This window comes from Eleutherodactylus coqui, chromosome 1 (genome assembly GCF_035609145.1).
Source record: "Eleutherodactylus coqui strain aEleCoq1 chromosome 1, aEleCoq1.hap1, whole genome shotgun sequence".
Lineage (NCBI taxonomy): Eukaryota > Metazoa > Chordata > Amphibia > Anura > Eleutherodactylidae > Eleutherodactylus > Eleutherodactylus coqui.
Genome location: NC_089837.1, coordinates 307,626,779 through 307,632,778, shown reverse-complemented (window position 1 = coordinate 307,632,778; position 6,000 = coordinate 307,626,779).

Below are 6,000 nucleotides of genomic sequence, written 5' to 3'. Positions count from 1 at the left end.
GTCTTTTTGGATGGCTATGACATTACAGGATATAGACATTAAATAACCAGCGAGGTTGCTGATCCAGGTCTTGGAGTCAGGTAGGAACTTTCAAATGCTGATCCAGGCATTATTCTGACTGCCATTATAGAGTCGGGAAGGAATTGTTTCCGGCAAATGGGATACATTGTCATCTACCTCATTTGTTTTTTTTTCCTTCCTCTGAATCAACAAGGGGGGTGAAAACAGGCTGAACTGGATGAACATTGTCTTTTATCAGCCTTGCATACTATGTTACTATACATTTCCTTTATATACATATAAGTATGTCAAGTCACATTTTAAATCTTCTGAATTCTTGAATGACCGATACAAACTGTCCACAGATTACCTCCATAATAAAGGCTTAGACACTGAAACAGTATTCTATGAAACAATGGTTAATACATTCTGTATATTTCATAACTCTCCTTATTTCATCAAGATTAATTGGCTGTGTAACAATGAACCTGTGTTGTAATTCATCCAGACATAACTGCAAATTTACTTGTAGATTAATGAATTGTGAAAGTTATTTGGCGAAATGCAAGGTTGTCATCATCGCTTTTATATAATCGATATTATATAATGCTACAGATCACACCTAAAGGGGAAAAAAAGCAACTTAAATAGTCACTGCAGTTTGGCTACCACATAAGCACAAGTTTGTTCAATGTGAGGGGTCAGAAACGCTCTTTTCTCCTTAGGGAGAGCAACTATATACTATATACTATAAATAAGTGAGGAGACTCAAATGGCCACGCACGCTCCTCTGGGTAATATGCAAATAAGGGAGATGGAATAAATCCTCCACAGTGCCACCTACTAAAAGGCAGCATTCCTTCGAGTCAAAGTGGGACTTTTTATACAAGTCTTGCTACAATGACTGGGAATCAAAAGCAAAGCCAGACCCCATGTACATACAGCTGTTTCCGGGTTATTGCCCATCATCAGTGTACAGTAGGAGTCTGGCTTTTGCTAGTGAAAGCAAAAGCCAGACTCCTACTGTACACTGATGATGGGCAATAACCCGGAAACAGCTGTATGTACATGGGGTCTGGCTTTGCTTTTGATTCCCAGTCATTGTAGCAAGACTTGTATAAAAAGTCCCACTTTGACTCGAAGGAATGCTGCCTTTTAGTAGGTGGCACTGTGGAGGATTTATTCCATCTCCCTTATTTGTTCAATGTGATAATCAGCAAAACTACAAATTCCTTTGTCTACCTAAAAATATGTTTTTACACTGAAAAATCACTCCAAAGTTCTGCTCACTAGGGGTCTCATGTTCTTCTAACTTACTGTATACTGCATGTTGTGGTGTGAAGTCCCTCTTTAGTAATAGAGACACAGAGACAGATTACTGGAAGTGGAGAGTTTTTGCTTGCTGTTGTCTCTTGCTGCCCATACAAGTTTATGGAGAGGCATGGGGAGGGTGGTGCTGCTGGAGGAAGATAGAAGCATAGTGATTTACACAGTGCAGTGCAGTGTATTAGAGACATCAGAACAACTAGTCTCCACCCATCAACTCAGGGAGAAATGAAAATGAGATGGAAACTACTGATGAAAAATGCCAGGTACATGTCCTACAATATCGGGGGGCGTGGCCTGGCCGAGAGAGAAGATGGCGGCGTAATTTGCTAGCTCCGCTAACCTCTATCACCCACCGCTACTCCATAGCAACTCCGGGGACCGATACCGCTCTAAAACAGCTTCTCCATCCTCCCTGCACATAGCGATGTCACGCCGCAGACCGTCCCGCTCGCAGCTGCGGCGCCTGGAGGAGTTTTTCTCGGTGCCCGAGATCCCGTGTGCCTACAGCCCGACCGGCTCTGCTACAACAGCAGAAGAAGAAGAACCTGCCAGCGTCCTTCCAAATCTGACGGCCGGCTCATCTCCGGAAAAGGGAGAAGAAGAAGCGGTGAGTGCACATCTGAGCACCCAGACACACAGCCACACAGAAAGGCAACTTAACAGGACCCACTCACCTAAAATAAATCCTAAGATGGCGTCCATAGCAGACCCTCGTGGTGAGGGTAGTAGCTCCCTGCCAAAAAATAAAGCTGGGGAAAAGGCAGAGGGACATCACGATGGTCCAATTCAGGGATCATTAGGAGGAAAACGCCATAACCCAGGCTTAACCTCAGCAATCCCTATACCAGCATCCTCCTGCAATAGAGGTACTCCCTCACCATCAGATAGCCCTCTTAAACAAAAATCCAGAAAGGAAGGTGTGAACCAATCACCCCCTCATACTCCATTTATGAAGGACTACATCAAAGCTTTACCGTCCTCAGGCCAACCGGCATCTGAAGCTTTTATAAAGAAAATGATGGTGGCTTTAAGCGAATCAATCTACACTAGCTTTACCACCCTCAACTCTTCTCTCACAGCCACAATAGAGTCCATTGGAGAAAGAGTGGCTCATACAGAAAATAAAATGGGCGAACTCACCCAATCTCATAACTCCCTCATAGATGCCCACTATGATTTGGCGGATGAAGTCACCCAACTTAGATCAAAACTCGCTGACCTAGAAGATAGAAGCAGGCGTAATAATATAAAGTTTCGCGGCATCCCAGAGTCTATAACAACACCTGAAATCCCTAAATTTCTAAACCAACTAATGCGTACACTCCTGCCGGAAGCTCCTTTACAAGATCTTATCACCGACAGGGCACACAGACTCCCGAGACCTAAATTTATTGCCGAGACGGCTCCACGGGATATAATAGCCCGAATCCATTTCTATCACACTAAAGACGCGCTCATGACCGCTGCCAGAAAATTAAAACAACTTCCATCTCCCTATTCAGACATACGTCTATATGCAGACTTGTCTCAAACCACCATGTCTAAAAGAAGAAAATTCTCAGAGATCACTTCCGCATTGAGACAAGCCAATATCTCCTACAGATGGGGATTTCCTATCACACTTCTGATTCACAAAGACGGCTCTACCCATGCTTTGTTTAAACCAGAAGACGCGGCCCAACTTCTAAAAACATGGGGAATCGGTGTGCCTCTTGCTCCTCATACGCAGAGAACCTCCAAAACCCCAAGAAACACCCCAAAGATTGAATGCAGAGATGAACCTACCCCGGAATCACTCTCAAGGCTAAAACTACATGGGTGAATAAGAGGACTTCCTCACAGGCGAACTTTTCGTTCCCCCCTCCTTTACTAGACGAAACGGGTCTGACAATCTGTCACTCCTTTTGTTTCTCTAATTCATAGTCCTACCCACAACCGTTCAACAGTTTCTACACTTCAACTGTTCATACCCACCCCCTCCCCAGTCTCCTGCATCAAGACCGAGTCTTAAGGAAAAGTTAAGTTTATGGCAAGAAACAAATCTAAGCTTACCTCTGGTCCTGAAGCAAAACCTCTGGAAATCCAAACAAGTTATTTTTCGCTGGCCCGGTTACTTCCACAGACTCGTAATTTGACAAAACCATCAGAATGACGATTACAATACTGTCCTTGAGTACCAACGGACTAAATTCACCGTATAAGAGGTCGTTCCTGTGGAAAGAAGCCTTGAGTTCCAAAGCAGACATTATATGTGTTCAGGAAACCCACTTCGCATCTTCAGCCACCCCAAAACTAACCTACAAAAATTTTCCCAAAATTTTTCTAGCTTCTTCAACTAAAAAACAAGCAGGCGTACTGATTGCTTTTAAAGATACAGTACAATTTGATATCAAACATCAGGAGACAGACCCAAAAGGTAGATACCTGATATTAACTGGCCTCTTGAATCAAAAACCAATTACGCTGGTAAACCTATATACCCCCAACAAGGGCCAAATATGTTTCTTGAACAAAATAATCAAAAAAATTAGAAGATGCGAGGTGGGGAACCTTATTATATGTGGAGACTTTAACAGCACTCCCGATAACCTACTAGATTCCACAAGGGGCCCCCTGAGATCGACTCCTCCCCTTGCGCCATGGCTACACAGAGAATCGCTGCTAGACTCTTTTAGGTGTCTTAATGCTTCTTCTAAGGAATTTTCCTTTTACTCACACAGATTCAGGTCGTTCTCTAGAATAGACTTAATTCTGGTTAATAAACCTACAATTCCCTTGGTTAGAGCAGTCAAGATAGGCAAAATTACATGATCTGACCATGCACCAGTGGAGATTACCATCTCACTATCTGAAGTGCCACAACAACCCAAAAAATGGAAAAACAACGTTTTTCTACTGAAAAACCCTAAATACGCTAACACCATATCATTAGCTCTGGAAGAATATTTTAAAAACAATTGCACTACTGATGTCTCTCCCTTAACTATCTGGAATGCCCACAAGGCAGTGATTAGGGGAATCTTAATTAAAATAAGCGCCCAACATAAAAAAGAAAAAACTCAACTTATCAACAAGCTGATAAATCAAATGACCACCTTGGAATCTCAGATCAGGGTAAATCCTTCTGATTCTTTACATAAACAACTATTCAACCTGAGACAATCTTTGAGAAATACTCTGATAGATAACTATGAGAATGAGCTAAGATCTTCTAGAGCTACATACTACGCCTCTAACAACAAACCATCCCGTATGCTAGCCAAAATGACAAAGAAAAAGATACAAAAATCCAAAATTCCCTACATCTCAGACCCTCAGAAACCAACAACTAAAATATCTCACCCCACTCAGATCGTAGACTCATTTAGACAGTACTACGAAAATCTATACAATTTAAAAGACGACGTGTCAACTCCCCAGCCTTCCACAGCTTCTATTGAAAATTTCTTGAAAGGTATAGAACTCCCATCTCTCTCTCAAACCCACCTGAACTCCTTAAGTTCCCCAATACTTCACTTGGAAGTCATAAAAACTATTAAAACCCTCAAGACACAAAAAGCTCCCGGACCCGATGGGTTTTCAAATGATTATTACAAGATATTCTCTACCCTACTCGCACCCCATATGGCCCAAGCATTTAATCAAGGAATTGCAGAGGGCTCCTTCCCTAAAGAAACACTGGAAGCAACAATTGTAACAATCCCCAAACCAGGGAAGGAACCCACTACCCCATCCAATTTTAGACCCATCTCTCTTCTAAATTGCGATATTAAAATCTACGCCAAAACCCTAGCACAAAGACTCTTAGAGATCCTGCCAGAGATAATTCACTCCGACCAAGTCGGATTTACGAGGGGTAGGCAAGCTTCTGACGCAACCAGAAGAATTCTAAATCTTCTATACAAACTTGAACAAGATAGAAACACGGCAGTGTTGGTCACACTTGACGCTAAAAAAGCATTTGACCGCCTGCATTGGGAATATGCATTCGCCACCCTCCGTAAATTTGGTTTCTCAGGCAACATCTTTAACGCAATTAAAGCGCTATACACCAATCCATCAGCAAGGGTCCTGGTAGATGGCACGCTCTCTAACCCCTTCCCAATAACAAATGGTACCCGGCAAGGATGTCCGCTTTCCCCCTTACTATTTACACTAATAATGGAACCCCTAGCAGAAAAAATAAGAACTGAAACAAACATTCATGGTATTCCAGCAGCATATAGACAACACAAGATCAGTTTGTTTGCTGATGATGTTTTACTCATATTAGCCAAGCCCCTCCACTCACTCAGATATACCCAAGACATCCTAACCAAATTCGCACAAATATCGTACTATAAACTAAACACAAGCAAATCCCAAATTCTTGGAATACACCTGAATGAGCACCTAAAAAAAAGCTATACAAACAGAATTCTCATTCCAATGGCAACAAAAAACCATCCCCTACCTAGGAATTTACCTCTCCTTTCCAATTTCAAAACTGATACAAGTTAACTACCCTCAACTTCTAGCCGAAATTCAAAAAGATCTAGATCATTACCAGTCTTACTCACTATTCTGGCTGGGAAGGGTTGCAATATACAAGATGATAACTCTACCAAAGATCCTCCACTACTTTCGTACACTCCCTATACCCATAGCAAAGCAAATTCTACATAACTTTCA